Source organism: Chroicocephalus ridibundus, chromosome 10, assembly GCF_963924245.1.
Source record: "Chroicocephalus ridibundus chromosome 10, bChrRid1.1, whole genome shotgun sequence".
In the NCBI taxonomy this organism is placed as follows: domain Eukaryota; kingdom Metazoa; phylum Chordata; class Aves; order Charadriiformes; family Laridae; genus Chroicocephalus; species Chroicocephalus ridibundus.
In genome coordinates, this window is record NC_086293.1 from 17,013,128 (window position 1) to 17,032,350 (window position 19,223).

At 37.6% G+C, this 19,223-nt stretch overlaps 1 protein-coding gene across 4 annotated transcripts in view; it reads right to left on the reverse strand.

Moving 5' to 3' along the window:
• ATXN7 (ataxin 7) overlaps positions 1-19,223 on the reverse strand; it is an 88,828-nt gene that overhangs the window by 68,496 nt on the left and 1,109 nt on the right. For all 4 annotated transcript variants that reach the window (XM_063347717.1, XM_063347721.1, XM_063347716.1 and 1 more), the window contains exon 2: positions 1,053-1,145. The gene's annotated coding sequence lies outside the window, so the exon portion shown is untranslated. The remainder of the gene's footprint in view (positions 1-1,052; positions 1,146-19,223) is intronic.

Here is a 19,223-nt window from a genome sequence, read left to right on the forward strand (position 1 = left end):
AAGCATTTTGTTATAGAAACCTCAGATAATACAGTTTCCAGTGTTACATATAGCAAGAGCCACACCATGACAAACATTCCTCACTTTTCTGTAGCCCAGATTAACTCTGATGCTTAAATAAATTCTGTAGACCAGCTCCATGTTAACTGTAATGGCCCTTTCTGCTGCAATCTATTTTAAAACGTATTAAAAGATGATTTGCACAGCAAATACTAGCCAGACTATAACAGACTGGCTTCTTCAAGGAAAATGCAAACTTAGAGTGAAGTCTTTTCTTTCATGATATCAAGCAAAAATACACAGAATAGTGAAATGCGTATGATGATAAAGAGTAGAGATAAGTGTAAGGGAAACAGAAAGAAACAGATACTGTTTCAATGAATCAGCAGTACCTGAAAAAATAATTTGCACTAGCAGCTTTTTAGCCAAAGTTTCTATTTATCATCATCATTTTCTCTTTTTCCTAACATTCTGCCAGGAACGCTAGTCACGGAGAATAACCCCACTGTGTTAGGCAACTGTACAGGCTTTACCTCAGTTTACAATTCTACTTTCTGAACTTGTAAGATAACAAAACTGTTGCAGCTGGTAGGCTATGGTATATACCAGAGCCTAACAGCCTTCAAATGCTTTAAAGTATCATGGAAACATGGAAATAGACAAAAATAATCATTCAGAAAAATAAGTTTACTTCTTCTAAAATATAATAAATAAATCAAAAATTATGCCTGCCTGCCACATCTTACTTGTTCAAATCAATTCATCTAAGTCATTGAGATATATTATCCAGCTCACTTGTATCTTTTTAAGTCTGACTGTTCCGTGCATTGAACTCCCTTTAGGTTGATTGTAAGGTTGCTTTATTTCCCACTGAAACATATATTAAACACCTGCATTTTTAGGAGGAAAAAAAAAAAGTCTCCCCACTGCATCTGGTAACACTTCAGACTTGCTTTGCAACCCTGCTAATATCCTGTTCTCCACGCTTCTCACATCTAAAGTATGTGAATATTATGCTTAAGGAAAATATTTGGGTAAGCATGTCACAGTACCTTGAATGTATGGTGAATCGCTGCGTTGATTTATCAATTGATCTTCATCTGTTCAGATTTTGGAAGCTTTGTCTAACTTGTACCTGATTAATTCTGAAAGAAAACAAAACAAAAAGCACAGCAGTAAGACATTTGAAACCTTATCTCCATTTCATAACTATAAATGTATCTTTTAAAAAACTAATAGGAAGCATTTTATCAATTTTGCAAATCCAGTTTCTGCAATGGATTTAAAATTGAAAGGTAAGCAGGGAGCTGTTATGCACTCTTATGCACAGAGCAGCCCTTTAAATGGCAGCCTGACATTACCACAAAGGTATGCATTGGATGAAATCTCAATCTTCAGCCCAGTTACTGCACTTACATCGACTATTACTGACCAGATTTCCAAGCAGACGGTTGTGTGTCTGTATCACAAGCTGGTAACACCACAGCGCTGGATTTTCTACACAGGATTTTTCTAGAATGTAGCACGACTCCAACAACAGGGGCTCCCGGTGCACAGTCATTGACATTTTTACCACCATGTCATAGAACGCGGATAGCTAAAAATGATCCCTCACGTAATAGTCATTAGTGACTATTACTGTATCGCTGATGAAGAATTTAAGAAAAATTAGAGAGATGTGCAGATTGAGGCCTTTCCCACGAAAGGAACTTTCATCATCTCAAGCTCAGGTTTTCAAAATCCTTTTGTTCAATGCTTGTAAACTTACTGTTTATATAAACCAAATTTAAGCCCAGTTTGCTTTGGTTTAGCATAAATCGATGTCTCATTGGTTAAAGCTAAACCAAAGCCCTGTTAAAACTTTAAAAAAATTTCAAGCACCCTTGTGCACAGGTTATGTTAAAGATCAAATAATTGATTTTTATAAGTGCTTTGAAGTTTAATTGGTGATTTTTTTTTCATCTACTCAAAAGTCATGAAGTTAGATATAAATAAGCCAATCTAGCGCTGGGACCGGATGACACTTCAGACAAAACTATTTTTTTCCCCTCCAAGGATTAAAGTCCAGACAAGAGGAATGCAGTCCAAGAGGGCACCCAAGCTGTCCCACAGGCTGCAGGGCTCTGCCCCAGTGGAAGGTGCAGAACGAAGCTTTTCCTGGCTTCTGCTGCTCCCCTGGGAAGCTGTCTGCAAACCGAGTTCATGTCTTTAAAGTCTTCTTATGCACCGAGGGTAAAAGCCTTTTTATTTTTTTTTTCTTTTCTTTTAAACTGCAGCTTCGCAGCTGACGCTATCTTGACTGAGATCACCTACACATATATTTACAACTTCAGAGCTTTACCCTGCTCAGTGACATACTTGATCCTAAGAAGCACATCCGAGCTTAATTATATTCTAGTTACTCAATGAAATCCAAAATTTTCTTGTCTGCAGTGGACAACACTCGAGATCAAGTCCAGTACTATTTTCTCTCTCTCCTGCGTAGTCATTGTTCCGCTTTATGGTTAATAAAAGTGATTGTTAACAAATTTCTACACCAGTAGAAGTCTCAGAAAGCATTGTGTTTCCTTATTACACATACAAATCTCATTGAATACTACAGTATAAAATTTTCTCTTCAGCTCTTGCTGCTCCTCACTGGGAAAGGCAACGTGGCGTTTGTCAAAAATCCTTTTTCTCCTTCGTTTTTTTTAGGACAGGAAACTGAATTCATATGGACCATTCCCTTCACGGAAGATCATTCCATGTTTAGCCTCAAAGTCCCAATTCCTTCAAGCATATGATCTCCCTGCTGTGAAATTAACTCACTTCTTCATTTCTACCCTAATTTCTTTAGGGGGCGTGAGAGCTCTGCTACCAAAACACCCCTTCTTTTACCCTGACGTAAATGTTATTTGTTAGATGAAAGGCAAGTTCCATTGCTTCATGCAAAAATGAAAACAAAAACTACCTACAAAACAGAAGACTTCTCCAGAGACTTTAAAGTCTAGGAGCAGGGCAATAAGTAAGTGGTAAGTACAAAAAAATGGACCAGATGAGGATGAAGGAAGGATCAGCAAAAATTTCATTCCTATATACAAGAGATCAGAGCGTACTATGTCACCACCTGTGAATTTTGCTGTAGGGATTACATCTGGAGTTGAGTTTGAAGGAAGTTAAGAGAATAAGTTTCAAAAGAGTAAAGTGACAGCTTAACGACCCTTTAAAGAGAACTCTTTCTCTGGATAATGGGTGGCAAAGAACAGGAATGATTCTTGTTGAGAATTTACAGCAGGTCAATTACAACCACAACTGTCAGCGAAGAGTAATGCAAGGAAGCGATGGGATGATTGAGAATAAGCCAGGAGGAGCTCTCTCTCCAGAAGGTAAGCGCTTTGGTACCCTGGAAAAGGGAGAGCCAATTGAAAGATGGAAAGATGACAAAAATAGCCAAAGCAGCAATCCAATAAAATGGAAAAAGGCCTGCATTTTCAAACCGGGGAAGCGGACTGAGCATTATGCCACTCTCGATGCCTGACTACCCAAGAAACTTGGTTGCAATTGGTATTTAACACTTTGAGGAGTTACTGATATGCAAGACAGGAAACCACAGCCTGGCAGAGCAAAAGCTACATCCCAGTCAAAATCGTATCTACACAGACATATATAATAAAAACATAGTTACAATGACTAGTGCATATTATCCATTTAAGGGGAAACACATTTCCATGAGAATTGTAATTGCAAATCAACTTATTAAAATAAAGGAAATGTAAACGTATGTGATAAAGCATCCCTAACTTTTGAAAGTATCACAACTAATGCCTCAGCTATCCAAATTCCTTTAAGCCTTTTTCTTTCCAGCTGTCAGAAATCTATGCCAAAGGATGCGCCTAAATTTTGGAACATTCTCGTCTGTTATCTACTAAATATCCAAATTTAAGCTAAAATACCATGGCTACACTTACACAAAGATTTGGACGTGCTAGGTATAATCACCCCAATACTGGGCTTCATTTAGACATTTTATAATTATGGGGATAACCTAGTGAGGTCTTACTCTGTCCCTTCGAAAAATGGGTGCAGGAGGCGTGCGTCAAAAGAACGCGAGCTGGCCAGCAGAAGGCTCGAGGCTGTGGTTATGGCTAGTGAGTAGCTCAAGGGTAAATCAGAGCAATTCTCAGGCTAATCTCATTTGTGCTGGAGACTGACTCGGGACCCACCAACGGCAGAATCTCAGGGGGTCAAAGAGGGTAAAAGAACTGGGAGCTCTACCAACTGCATAATTGGCCCTCCCATTCCCTTCGGGAGACACAATTCTTTACATCTTCATAGATTAAAAAATAAGTACTAGCTACACGCTTCAAATAGAGACTAGATACTAAACATCTGTAAATACCAAGTACAAAATTGTAGCATCTTGACATTTCATATAGTTCCTATGTATACCAATATAAAATATATCTCTGAATTACCTGATTATTTGCTACTATTTGTGCAACCACAAATGCAACAGAATATTCAGTGCAAAATATAATAATGATACAAGTTATTCTAAAACTACTTCAAACATGCATAGGTATCTTCATGGATAATGAGAAGGGTCAAACTTAAATAACTAATATCTTAGTTACTAAATAATTAATATCTTAGTCAACGGAGAAGCAACAACACCTTTCGGGTATTTCTAAATAAATCAATAAAAATTGTAAAATAATTATGCACAACAAAGTGCACTTGAGGGGTCTTAACTTTGACTACTGTCATTTTCCTTTGTCTAATGGCAACAGGGAAAGATTTGCATTCATTATATTGCTCAACAAATCATGTTATCCCTAATTTTAGTTTTACCTTCCAACAATTTCTCTTTCAACTTCGAAGTCTTCTTTAGCAGCAAGATTAACAAAGTCATAAGAAGCCTTTGGATATTGCATTTCAACAGCTTAAGTACAACCACACAAAGCAAAGAACAGAAAGGTTAAAAAAATACGTGGTTTCAGAATTAATGAAAGATATTCTGTAAGCGAGTATCCTGTCTTATATTTCAAAACACCTGCATCTTGCAGCATGATTTATATCACCATTTGAAAGTTCAATCCATAAAAGACGTTAGCTTACTGCAGCAAACTAAGATAAATAAGGACAGTTGAAATTATATTTATCCATTTCTTTAAAAATGGTATTTATATACACCTATAGAGAAGAAAAAGATATATTCTGCATTTTGTGCCACAGGAATATTTCATACCAATTACAACTTGTATTACATCAGAAACACAAATAACAAAAGGCTGGTAGCAAGCAATAAGACACTGGACATCAGGATTTTCCACTTTTTTAAATAAATAAAATCCTGATTGGCTCATTTAAAAGCGTGCATGAAGTAAAACAGTAGTGTTAAAAAGAATATACAAACGTATAATATAAACATACTTTTCAAGGCAGAAAGGCACGGCTAATCAAGACAATGCAGAGTACATGATTAACATGATTTGCAAAATTTATTACTGAGCTTCACTGTTAAAGGTAATATTATTCAAACTACACTGTCACGGTTATTGCAGATTAAAGATTTCAAATTAGCTCCTCATGTATATCATTATTGTGAGTGGCTGCATTTTATCTGTCTAATTTTAAATTACTGCAGGCAGATGAAAGTCATCTTAAATTCTGACTCATAATTTAGGTACCATACCACTAACCTTAACAGAGATGCTGGTTCTTACACAGGTACACCACTATTCTCAATGTAAACAAAGGACACTGGCATGCACCCCGGGCTAAGGATGTCAGCATTTTTCAAACACCTTTCTGACTGTTCCATGTTATGGTGATGCAATATGACCTACATTTTCAATGGCCAAAGAGAGAGAGAGAGATAGAAAGGGAGGAGATAGAGAAAAGAAAGACAGACAGACCTTTGCTGTCCTTATCCTCCATTAATTACAGCTTTAACCGTCCCTCGTGGGGATGGTAATGGGCAAGAATAAAAGCAGAATAACCTTATGCTAAATTCTGAATAAGAAGCTGAAAGGTAGGCTAGGGTAAGAAATTGCAAGATTTTTTTTCTACAAGCTTGTGAACAAGTATGTAGTAATACCCTCAACGGGAAAGAACAGTAGAATCAATAATTTTATAATCAGTTGCCAGTACAAAGCTGTCTGTAATACAGATGCTTATTTTACCACCTTGTTTTTAACACCTTATATTTCCCACCCTGTCCCTACCGCTTCATTCCTATGTATTCCCTTTAGATCTCAAAATGAAACACAAAATAATCCACATCATTATCATCATTTCTCCAGACAGAGAAATTGAGGGAGGAGGAGTGATTTGCCCACAGTTACCTACCAGGCCCAAGGCAGGGCTGGGAACAGAAAGCATCACTCTTCATTATCTCTGTACTGTGCAATCTATTAGGGACTGTGATACCTGTCATCCTAATATGTAATCTTGACATAATACCAGAATTATCTCTATCTTGTCTTTCTTGCACATGAACTTCACACAGAAAACTGTACTAAATTACTGCTACCTCTCAGAAAGCTTCCCCTCAAAAACCATAGCCCACATTTCTCAAACTGGCGCGGGAAAGGCACTTGACTGTGAATTGTAGAGCTTTGCTCAAAATGTCAATGGTATTTTTCATTATAAACATGTAAAAATAAAGACATAATTAAAACTTTGGTTGCTTTTTCATTCTTCTGCAAGTAAAGCACCTTTCCTTTCAAAAATCAGTAGTTTTCCACAATTAAAGTAGTACATTAAGAAATTTTAAGCTTGTTGCTAGGATTGTATTAAGGACAAATCAGGATTTGATTTCCAGTTACACTTTCTTAGTGCAAAAAATGTCCTGCAGAATATTTTCAAAGCGCTTACAGGATCACAGCCCCTTTACTAATGCTGGTGGTTAACAGAATACACACTGTAACAGTAAATCATTTTCTTATTATTGAAACAGAAGGCCAAAACTTGATCTTAAGTATATCTCTATAAACCCAGAATGGCTCCAGCGCTTTCCAGAGAGTTTCTGGGGATTTGCATGCATGTAAACAAGACTGTAATTTGGCACTGCGTTGTAAACCAGACATCAATAAAATGTATCGATTAATTCCTGGTTTGGAACTGTATTTATTATAACAATAGCTTTCTTATCAAGCAGTATTCATCTCATGAAGTGCAATCAGCCCTACACAGTAGCGAGTGCTGAGAAACTGTTGTTCCTTTGCTTGGGTGCTGCTGCCTTTTCTAACAGCAATGTTGCAACAAACTGGTTAGTAGTGAGGAGTTAGGAAGGCAAACAGCACCTCTGTGGAGAAAGGGAGAGAAAAGCCCACCCTAACTTTAAAGAGAAGAGACAGAGTGGAATGTCAAGAGACAGACTGCTAACAAGCATGAAGGAAAGGAATTACCTGCAAAATGATGGGAAGGAGTTTGAAAATTAGGTGAGGATGGACACTGCAAAGGGAGGATGGACGGACAGGGGGTGGTGGAAGACACAAGGTCTTAAGCAAAAGGAGAACTATTTCTTCAATAACAGACGCTCCTGAGACTGTGAGAAAATCCTCACTCGATTAAATGAGATTACGATCACGCATTCCTCCACTCCTGTTATCCCTGGTTGCACCTTGGTCAATCTATTTTACTCTTTGAAACTGAATTTAGCCGGAAACTGGCGTTTCTCCCATTATAAACAAATTTATTTTTATTAATTAAGGACAAAGTCTCACCGATATAAAAAAAATCTCTTCATTATTGTCAGCATTACTAAAGGTCTCTTTAGTCAATGTTTCCCTGCAACATTTTCTCAGTTTCTCTTATTTTTTTGCACCCCCCCTTTTTTTTTTTTCTTTTCTTTCTTCATAGTATCTCTGTTGCAGGGAGAGAAGCTGAGGTGACACTTTTATTGCTGTCCAACACCATAAAAATTCCAGCCAGAGAAGCCAACCGGTGCAGAGACTTGCAGGGTCCAGGCCAAGCAACCCAGAACAATCCTTCCCTTTGCCTACCGGTGACTGCCATCTAGAGACAGAGAACACCGCCTCTCGTGAAACACAGTGCTGGTAACATGGAGAAAAATGGTACAGCAACGAGGGAAATGTTAATCCCACTCAAAAAACCCAAGAACTCATATTCTAGGAAGTTGCAACTAGCTTAAAAAAAAATTAAATTCTTTGGGTTTCTCTTCTTAACATGCCTTCTGATTTGGCCCACGCCTCCCTGCTTTTCTCTGAAAACTGCAATTGCATTTTGTTATAAACACTTAAGTTGTACACCTGGGGAAAATATATATAAAATAGCACTACACTGCTTTCCAAGTAAATCCTGTGTTTCAGACTGTTTGCTAAGAAACATGCATGCTAAGAAACTGATACAAAATCTCATCATTAGCTAAAGAAGCAACAGCCGCATTTCAAAGACTACCTGTGTAAAAATGCTGACAAAGCTTTAACATTAATGGCATTGGTGATATCAGTGAGATTAAAAATGTCTTTCTAGTGGCATGAAACTTAATTTAAAAACCTTAGCATTTTCATTTTAAGACATTCATACTGACCCAAATATACTAGTGGCTTAAATGTCTACAAAAGCCCACCCAAGCCAATGGCACTTCTTACACACTGTAAATTTGACACATACTTATATACGATATTAATTCACAGCTGTTTATTATACAATATAAAATCATATCTTTTTCTAACTACTACTATTTATGTAGCTATTAATAGTGCACTCAATACTCAAGCATTCATCAACCAACCACTATATACTCTTTAACTGAATAAAAGGAAGGCTTTTTTGTTATTATTTACCTGGAGAATGTAACTATTTGCATTTTAACACATTCCCAGTAGCAGTTACCTTCTCTGCAAACCATACACAGATATGAAGCCACAGCTGTGTAAGTAAGCGCAAGCATACTCTTTAGCAGTGGCTAATAATGCCTTGTCAAGACATCAGTTCTCCACTTTCCTCGCTCTTCTGCTCATGGTCAAGAAGACAGGTAATGAAGCATTATAAAAACACACGATTTCTTCTCACATTTATCATTGCAATAGACACACAACCGCCAGGTCACACATTATACCTCCTCTTATTGCTAGTCCCGCTAAGAAATTAATTTTTCCTAAGGGGATACATATTCACAGATAAAATGAAATTAAGTGGGATCACAAAGCTTGCTGTTGAACATGGCTGCCTACCTATGAACCAAATGCCAAGCTGTAGTCTAGTGAAATCGGCAATTTCTACCTCCTGCATGCATGCAGCCAGCTGGAACAATTGCTCATTCTGATCCACACTCAGGCCACACTTCTTCCCTACAAGGCACTCCATGAATCCTCTTAGTTTTTCCAAGTAGAATAACAATTCTATAACTGGCCTGGATGCAACATTACAGCAGAGAAGAGTAATTAAATGGGAGGAGAACAGGTACTCGGTACAGCATGGTCCTGCAAGAAACACCCCCCAAAAAAACAAATCCACTGAAAAACATAACCTTCACTTGACACCTACCATAGCCTTTCTTACAGATATAAAAAATTCCAGTTGAAATAGAACCGTTAAACAGGTCACAGAGGTGGAAAATAGGTTTTCGCATGTATCAGTTATGTACTCTGATCCTATTAAAATCTGCGCAATGTGTAGTTAGAGGTCTGCTAACCGAAGGAGGGGTGGAAGGAACCTCCAAAGGTCAGACAGTCCATCAACTCAGCCCCAGGGCGTGATAACTAAGCTATCTGGCAGGAACAATACAGGTACTCCAACCTGTTCTTAAACACCTCAGGCAATGGAAGCGCCATTGTCCCCAGAGGTGATTATTCCAACCTTTCAATACTTCCAGTAGACAACAGTGTTTGTCCACGCTGAATCTTCATTGCTGCAATTCAATCTATTTCTTCCCCTACCTGCCATACACCCCCCCCAGCTTTGCAATGCTCTTCAATATATCTGTCTTCTCACCCTCTCAATCCCCTCTTACTTAAGGAATCACCTTCTTTTGGCACTTGTTTATGCATCATGTTTTTCAGATTTTGAAGTAATTGCACTGGCATCTCCATACTTCCTCTTTCCTAATTTCATTCAATACAGACCCTGTTGTCCTGCCTGTGGGCAGTTAATTAGAACTTTATTTCAAAACTAAAGGAGACTGAGCAATCTGATTTTCAGAAACTCAGGATCCTTAATAATGTACATATTTTTTTATCTAACAAAATTTAGGAAGCTCAGCTGGAACACAGTAGGCACTCCTTCCACATGTAGTGTTTTGTACTTAAAAATAAACCAAGAAAAAGTATACGTAATATTCCTATCACTTTAAAAATTCAAGTCATGTTCCAGAGATAATAAAATGTCATTATTATGGTGTGAGCACAAATATAAAAATGAGGTTGGCCCCATTGCCCTGCAGCAAAACTATGCACTTTCCTGTTGATGTCAGAGCTGGTGCACAAAGAAGAGCTGGTGAAGCACTAGGAACACAGAAAGATACTTGCCAAATGGCAAGAAAAAGGAAAAAATAAATCTGAAAGCATTCAAGTAAATCTTTATAAAATATGACCACATAAAAGTGGGGTTTTTCTTTTATATATCCTCAAATATTATATTCATGTGCATAAACTCTCAATAGCTACATTTTCTATTTTTAAAGTGTTTATATTTCTAAAGCAGATTTTACTCTTAAGCTTTAAACTCTGATAAGAACAGACAACTGTATCACAGTCTCAATATTCCTCTTGATGGGAAGATCTTTGACTTGATATCAGATGATTTTTGGCAAAAGAGATCATGGAATTTCCAATGACTCTTTTCTCCTTTCTCAACCAAAAGGACAATGGAGCCTAGCAAAGTCTGGGCCCTGCTGACAACTGGATTAACAGAAATCATTCTTCTTTTACTACAGTGACACATAGTTAAGGTAATATTTTCCTATTTCTACAGCTTTGCCAAGAAAAATTCACATTTTGACGTGAATTACTATACTACTTTTCTCGAGCGCAACAAACAGCACTGTACCCTACCCGTATCTACTAGAAGCTTTTTTGTGCTAGGGCTACCCCTTACTTATTTTTCCCGAAGCAATGACAGTATTGCAGCTGCTTAAGAGACAGCGCCTGCACAGAAGCCAACAGAGGAAAAACTGCTTATTTAAAGATGACGACTATACTTGTCGAATAACTTTCAGAGGCTTCTTTGCAGGAGCAGCACGTTCTGATAGCAACCATCTCCACAGAAGAGCAACAAGGAGAAGCACCACCAGAAAAAAAGATACAGAATAGCAATTGTACTCACTGATACAAGCAGAAAAAGAAGAAAAACGTAGGTTGCAAAATAGCTGTCTTAGAGTTGTAATTCTCTGTGCCAAATTTAGTAGGCCAGTCCTAGAAAGACACAATGGGGAGCAGACAATTGACTCTATAAAGAGGCAATTACAAATAAAGAAGATTTGATAAGACTAATCCAGTCATTAGGAAACTTGTTACCTATATTATCATCATATTACAAGTCTACGCCAACATCGGAGAGGACTAGTCAAGTTCAAAATCCCTTCAAGAGCTCGCAAGGCCAGGACTGAGCTCTTTAACGTCTACATTTGAAAACAGCAGCTCTTGAGCTATTTCCTCCCATTTGTTTGATGACATAAACTACAGTTGCAGTCAGTTGCACCTCTTTGTGCAAGTCTTTCACGTAACAACAGGAAAGAAAAACTTCACTAGAAAACCTGACTGTAAATATCCTCCTATTGCAATCCCGGCAAAGTGGCTGCAGCTCAAGCACAATTTAGGTTCTTTTAAAATGAAATTTCAAATTCATGACATTTTAAAAACAAAATCCCATATGTTTTATTTTAATATACGTGCGCACAATTTTATTTCAGGATATGCTATTGTTCAACACCATCCTAACTTTACATATATATATATATATACACACACACACACGCCCCAAAAACCACAAACAGATCTCAAAAATGAAAAAAAAAACCCAAACTGTAACTGCCAAAGCGACACTGGAATGAAACTGAAGTGAAAATGTTTACAATGAACCACTAAATCACAGGTGTACACTTGTAGTTATTATTAGCAAGGCTTTGTTTTACTCTCATCTCTTACAATCCAATCTTTATTCATTTAAGTTATAAAATCCAATTTATCTGCCTTGCCTCTTTTATTAGTTCAATTCTCTCCGTGTATAATCAACATTTAAATTTTTATTAAAATAAAGGCAAAAGGCAGAGGACCAAAACCAACTCCTCCTCGTGGTTTTCAAACATCCTGCATCTAACGTTTTGCAAAAGAAAAAACAAGCAAACCTGAATGCTGGTTTACAACAAGTCTCTACTAAAACATTGTTATAACAAAAGTTACCTTGGGAGTTTTGTAAATACTGTTAAAAGAAATAACATTTTGGACTTAATGGTTTGGGCACACATATAACCACTTTCATACCTCAACTGAAAATTTACGTGTATATGTAAGTACATATGTATATACACACACTTTATATATAACATATTTTGTGACCAATTTCTCTTTTTCCCCAATGACATTAAGTTTTCTTTTTACCTTTTGCAATCCACCACAACAGTTTATGAAGCAGAAAATTTTATTCCACAACTTGTTTTCTTCTGTTTACCTATACTTTTCAAGTCCAAATTCTATTCCTGCTTGCACATAAAATTTGGCAATTACCAGGAAGGCACTCATACATCTTTGAACAGAATCCGATCTTCAGTTCAATACATTTGCCACACTTGCTTGTTTTTCTCTTGCACTTCTGAAACTACTTGTTTGCTTTTATGGATTATTTCCTTAAATGCCTTAGTCCTTGGTCATCTAATATCTCTGTGTTGGGCCATACAGTCGTGTTCAGACTTTCTGACAGCAACACCACCTCATACTGGTCAACAGCCCGGTGATTACAAAATTCACTCTGATGGAAAGAATTATGGGCATTAATCCCCTCAGGAAGGAGGATAGCTGGGCTGAAGTCTCCCACACATGTGGTGAGCAGTCTAGCGGATAACAGCTCTGTTAATGATGAAAAAGGGAACCAGAACCATTGCCACCTCCTGGGTTTTGAAAGCAAAGATTGACCTTTGCTCCCTCTTTGAAAGAAAGGGCTTATGATACTAATTTCAAGAGAGCGTGAATCCGAAATGCTCCCTAGAGAAAGGTGCTTAGCCCTGGATATAGGCAGGATTTAAGCACATTCCTACTTTGGCTACTGAGTAGAAAATGTGCAGATTCATCATTTCCTTCAAGCTGCTCCGGCTGGTACAATTTTAATGAAACACCAGCAAATACTAAACCATTTGGCCCCCTCCACCTTCATGGAAACACAATCCAAGTGGCCTCAACCTTCCCTTTGGAACAACCAGCTTGAAAAAGGCAAGGAAATGCCATAACCTGCATCTGCCCCTTCTCGATCTGAGAGTCTCTGCTGGAAAAGACCAGTTATCTTCACGTCATACACCTCTTGAAATATTTGTTAAACCATATGCTTTCATGGCAACTGAAGCAACAGTTTAGAAGCTACATTTGGCCCACTCGAAAAAGAAACTGAGGCGAGCGTGCCTTCTTCCTAAAAAGGCCACAACTTCTCTTTGGGGTTTTACCCTGTTTCCAGTCACTATTGGTAGGATAACGATGGTCAGAAATAAAGTTCAGAGTTTTCATTCAACATATGACATACTTAAACCTAAAACTGAGCAGGCATCACCAAAGCAGGCGAAAGTGCCCCCAATTATTTCTGTTATACTGCTCAGGCTTGTACTTCACTCAGAAATCAGGGGGTGAGAACAGGCTTCAGTGTATCATGTTTTATGGGAACTGTAAATTGTAGCTGTGGTTAAACACTACCCACTGACAGAGTTACTCTGTTAAAAGAAAATAAATCATAAAATAATCCAAAGCAAACTATAAACCCAATTTAAAAGCAGAAACATATGTTTATTGATATAGACCTGATACTCTCTTCATCTTCTGAGATAAAAGTGTTTCTTCCAGCATCTCTCCATGACGCAGCCAAGCTTAAAGAAGCCTTGTAAAATTTCTAGGTCTTCTTTTACAGATTTGGACTGCCCTTTTTTTTTTTTTTTTTTTTAAATAAGACAAAACAAACCCAACCAACCAACTTTTATTAAACTTTGAAAAGCTGACTCAGAAGCTGCGCAATCGCTCCGGTTCAGCTTTCTTAGCCGAGTCAAAGCATCTGGCCACGTGATTCAGAAAACACCACTCTGAAGTCAGGCAAGAGCTGCTTTCCAAAGGAGGAAATGCCTGTTTTCCCTTGTAATTTCTGTGCAAAATTTCCTCAGTAGCACCAACAGTTATTTATTTAAATACCATATGAGTAAATATGATATTCACAACTCTCTCACTGTTCATCCAATGTTTCAAGCCACAGCTAAACACAAACTTTTACCACTTGGCCCAATGCCCGCAGAGACAAATTCTTCTTCTTAGTGTAAAACCTCATTCAACATCCACCTCTTCCTCTCAAAACTCTAGCACGCCACTGATGATCCTCACGGCCCAATGTAAATGCTACCAAACCCATGAATTGAAGGATTGGGAAGAAAAAAATAAAAATATGCTCTTTTTTATTAGAAAAATAAAATAAAGAAAGCCACACTGAGAACATCCTGCCAACAAACTAAGAGGCTACTAGATAACCGACTAATCCTGCCAAAAATAATTCCAAAAGAATAGATGGCTGCTTCCTTACAAAATACACGAAATACAAAATGCCATCCTAAACTTACCTGACAGTCATTTTAAAATCACAGAATGCAGACACCATGTGGGATCTCCGAGGCATTGCACAGGCATCTGGGCTACGGTGTTAACGATTTTTAGATTAAAAGAAAAATCTAACCATCTGATCTGTCTGGCAGCAGTTCATGAGACTGAGTTTCATGAGATACCTGCTAAAAACCCTTGACTTTCTTGCCAAGTGGGAAGCTACCAAATCACCAGTAATAGATACCATGACCCAGTGGGCGTACCACTTCTAACTTCTGATAATTCCACTGCCTCAATTAAAGCACCTTCTGACACACATGCGAGGCATGCTTTCATTTGCTGGGAGCATCCCTGCACCTGTAAGCTCAGTTTTCTACACCCAATACCTAAATTTCCAGTATCATGCAGTTCCAACTTAAGTTTGACATGCTTTAATAAAATGTACAATAATTAATCTTCACCTTCATACATATTCAGTAGGATCCAGATAGGAAATGTAGAAAGCTGTTACGTAGTTCCTGTGACAATATCTGGAAAAGGGCAATATCAGAATGCCACCTGTATAATCTAGATTAAGCAAGAGACAGAGCCTTACTTAGGAAAAAGTTATTTAAAAGGACAATGAAGCACAATTATATTTTTTTTTAAGGGACTAAGATAAGCTTTTGTCTCCTTTCATTAGAAATGTAGTAGTAGTAATGAAATGTCTTTATAACAAACACAGTGTTTCCAGTACTTGTATTTTTCAACTGGCTTCTGTCCAAAATTCTAGAATTTTACATGCTTCTTTTACTTACAAAGTGAAAAATAAGAAATAAAAATAATCCTGCAGCCCATAACGTGTGGTTACGTTATTATCTGATAGGAGCCTGGTTTTTAAAGTACAGTATTAAGAGTACATTTAATCAATCTTGGTAACACAGGCAGAAGACAGCAAAATTGATTACTGTTCAGCTAATAAAATGTTGCATTTTAAAATTATTGTTATTGTCACTACAGTTGCAACAAGTATTTTCACTCTCCTTTCCCTCGTTACATTGTAATTCTGTGAAAATGTGCTAGCTCCGCAGAAACACAAGGGTCCGAGTCAGGAAAGCTTTTTACAAGGCTAAAAACCACATTGCTTAGAATCCTAAAAAAAAAAAAAAAAAAAGAAAGAAAGAAAAGAGAAAAAAGAAACCCTACTACTTTTTTTTTTTTACCACAATCATTGTATTGAAAAATTTCAGTTTTATTATTTTAGTATCTGCAGAACTAGACAGCCAGTGTCTAAGAAATTTTACAGAATGAGATGACAAGCTCTTGAAACACTGATGCTAGTTTTCAGTAAACGCTGAGGCAAGAGAAGGCTGCAAAGAAAATATAACACACTAACATAATTTAAGACGAGAAAGCAGGGTGACGCCAATAGGTTAGCTTGTTATCAGTCTTACACAATATCATGGTACACAATCAACAAAGAAATAAAGGATGGTGGTAAAAAGTAATGCTAAACATAGGCTTACAGAAAGTAGGTCTCGCTAAATAAATTTGGTATGGCTTTCTGACAAGAATATAGGTTGGACTGGATAAAAATACCTTGTAGTTTCTGACCTACTATACTTAGATCTCTGTAAGATTTAGCGCCACATAACAGTCTGATTTAGAAGTTATTCAACACGCAGAAAACCTGGAATCTAAAACCACCTCATAAATTATTAGGGAGGCTTAGGAAAAATATTTTAAATCCACCTCATCAATAGTTAAAGCTGTTTTCTTAGCTCTAAAAATCATAGCTCATTATAGCCTGGAATACTATAAAAAGCTTCTTCCCCTTTAACTTTTTCTGCAGTTGGAAAAAAAAAATAACCACAGTTAAAGAAAAGGGGAGGAGGTATAAAGTCACTTTAGACTTTGCCTTTCATAGATTTTTTTTTTTCAGGAATGAAAACTTCAACATTAACAGATTTCCTCAATAAAAAAAAAAAATCTGGTGTACTTAAAAACCATTTTCAGCAAGGAAAGGATACTGACAAAAAATCTGAGCCAATTCCGCACACATGTAACATCTTGCAGTACTAAACTTACCTAGCTTATACTTCTTGTATTCAGAGTCACCTGGAAACATTACAGAGGATCATTTAACACTTTTGACAAGGACAGGTGTGCAACAAATTATTATGTATAAGCTGCTTCAGGGTCTTACCATATGGCACACATAAAGGAGTTCAAGGAAAGAGGCAAAACTACATCACATTTAGCTTAGTTGAAAGCTTGCATGCACAGGTACTTATTCCAAAAGAGCTGGCATGGAGTAAGGTGCTATATACCCTGTGCAAGACATTTTTTTCCTACTGCATGAATCTCCAATACTGTTGCCGTATGGAAGGTCGAGTGCTACTCAGTGCTTTTGCCAGTCAATTGAAGGATTATTCTATATAGAAGACTAGCTGATCGAACCTGCACAGAATACACAGTCTGGTGACCGACAAATAAATAAGAGCAGGTCAACCCTGCTCCAGTAATCTACATCACACGTGACACTGAATTAATGGAAAAAACATGCTTGTATACAGCCCAGTGCAACATATGCTCCATATATGTGAAACAAGGGTTGTTTCATACTTAGAAGATGAGGAACTCTACTTGGAAATGGAGCAAATTGGAAGAAGAACACAAAGACACAGCAAATAGCCAAGTGTGTATAGAAACACAGCAAGATGGAACTCGCTTCCTCGGCAAAACCATCTCGTGGATGTTTAAAATGGCAAAAGAGAACACGAAAGAGAACAGGCCATTAAATCAACACGGGGCCTTAGTGAGATTCTTGATGATCTATTTACCAAGTTCTACTTCCCATTCTAAAAGAGAAATGAACATTGATGAACACTGATGATGCCTGAAAGCCCTGTCTTAAAAAGAAAAATAATGGCTTTGTTCCCTAAATTGTGCTTATGAACTTAAGACCCAGAACAGAGAATCTGTAAGAATCTTGTAATTAGTAACACATATGAAGACAAGAATGGCACAAAAAGTCATTAAATATTATTAACTAATCATATGAACTGCTGTATTCTAAATTAATTACTCAAGGACTATCTATTTGTCATTGTGGAGAGTTTAATAAGACTATCTGACCAACACTGGAATGATGAACACAAAGTGAGAAAAGATTACATTGGATTAAGTGACAGAAAATAACACAAAAGTATTCTAACATGACTAAACAAATAACTGTGGATTTTCATCTACAAGAGTCTTCAGTTCAGACCAACTTCTCTCTGTGGAAGAAACAGAAAGGGCAGAGAAAACAGAAAGAGCTCAGGGAAGGACAAGAAAAACATTAAGTCTTGATAATATTAAGTCTGGATGTGTGAGGATGCTTAAGAATTCCAAGAGATGATCAGTGGGTAAAGAGGGAAAGGCAGCAACAAACCGCACTGTCTAAAATTTATGTAGATAAGTTCAGCTAGGTCTTCTTCTCACCCTGTGCCAAAACACTAAGGCTATGTCATAGTGACCAAAGCCTTAGGAAAAGCAAAGGGTTTTGTCAAACCAACTATATTAAATGGCAACAAATCCAGAGTTCATAAAAGTGAGGGTTTTTAATAGCACATACATAGCTCATGAACTCATGGCCTGTTCTTTGGCCCAAACTCTATATAACTGAATAGAGTGTTATATTTTCACATATAATTATATCACTCACAAATCACGTAATAATACATACAAATTTCAAGAACAGAAATCACTTATCCAGGTTTTCTATATTGGAAACTCTTTATTCTCAAAAGTTTTGGTGGAGTTTTAATGACCGCTCCCTGTAATGCTTTCTCAATACACCTTCCAAAGAATCTGACCAGTTGCCTATTGAAGACAAAGTACTGGCTTGAAACAATCTACAAATCCATGAATAGCTGTTAAATGCTGCTATCCAGAACAAAAAAGCACCGCCTAATCACTCACAGCTCTAAAACCAGGAAAGCACAGATTACAGCACACACCTACTTTGTTCTTACCCTGATTTTCTCCACGACCCTAAAATTGCCAATGCAAAGCGCTGAGCGAAACAAGCTACTTAAGTGTCCAAACCACAATGAAGAGGGAATTATGAGGGTGTCTGGCTCTGGACATATGTCTCACGCACCATGCCATGTACTACAATAACATTGCCAGCTTTAGCACTGCCCAAGTGTCAAAGTCTGTGGACCAAAAGCCTATAACTCAACACTTGGTATCGGTAACACCTTAATATCTCTTTTCTCCAGACACCTCTAGTCCTTTTTTCCAGTGCCAGCTTAGTTTTGCAGGGTAGGAAGAAACAAATTTTGTTCCTATCCACTCGTGATAGCCAAACTCCCCAGGAAACGTATCAGAATAAGGATTTTTTGCACACCCCGGGCCTTGCTGCTCGTCCACCCAGCACCGAGCAGGGATGAGCCCAATGGCAGCCCAGGGGAGGCCATGCCTGCTCCCTCACGCCTGCGCCATGGGCACGTCCTCCGCACCCTCACCAAG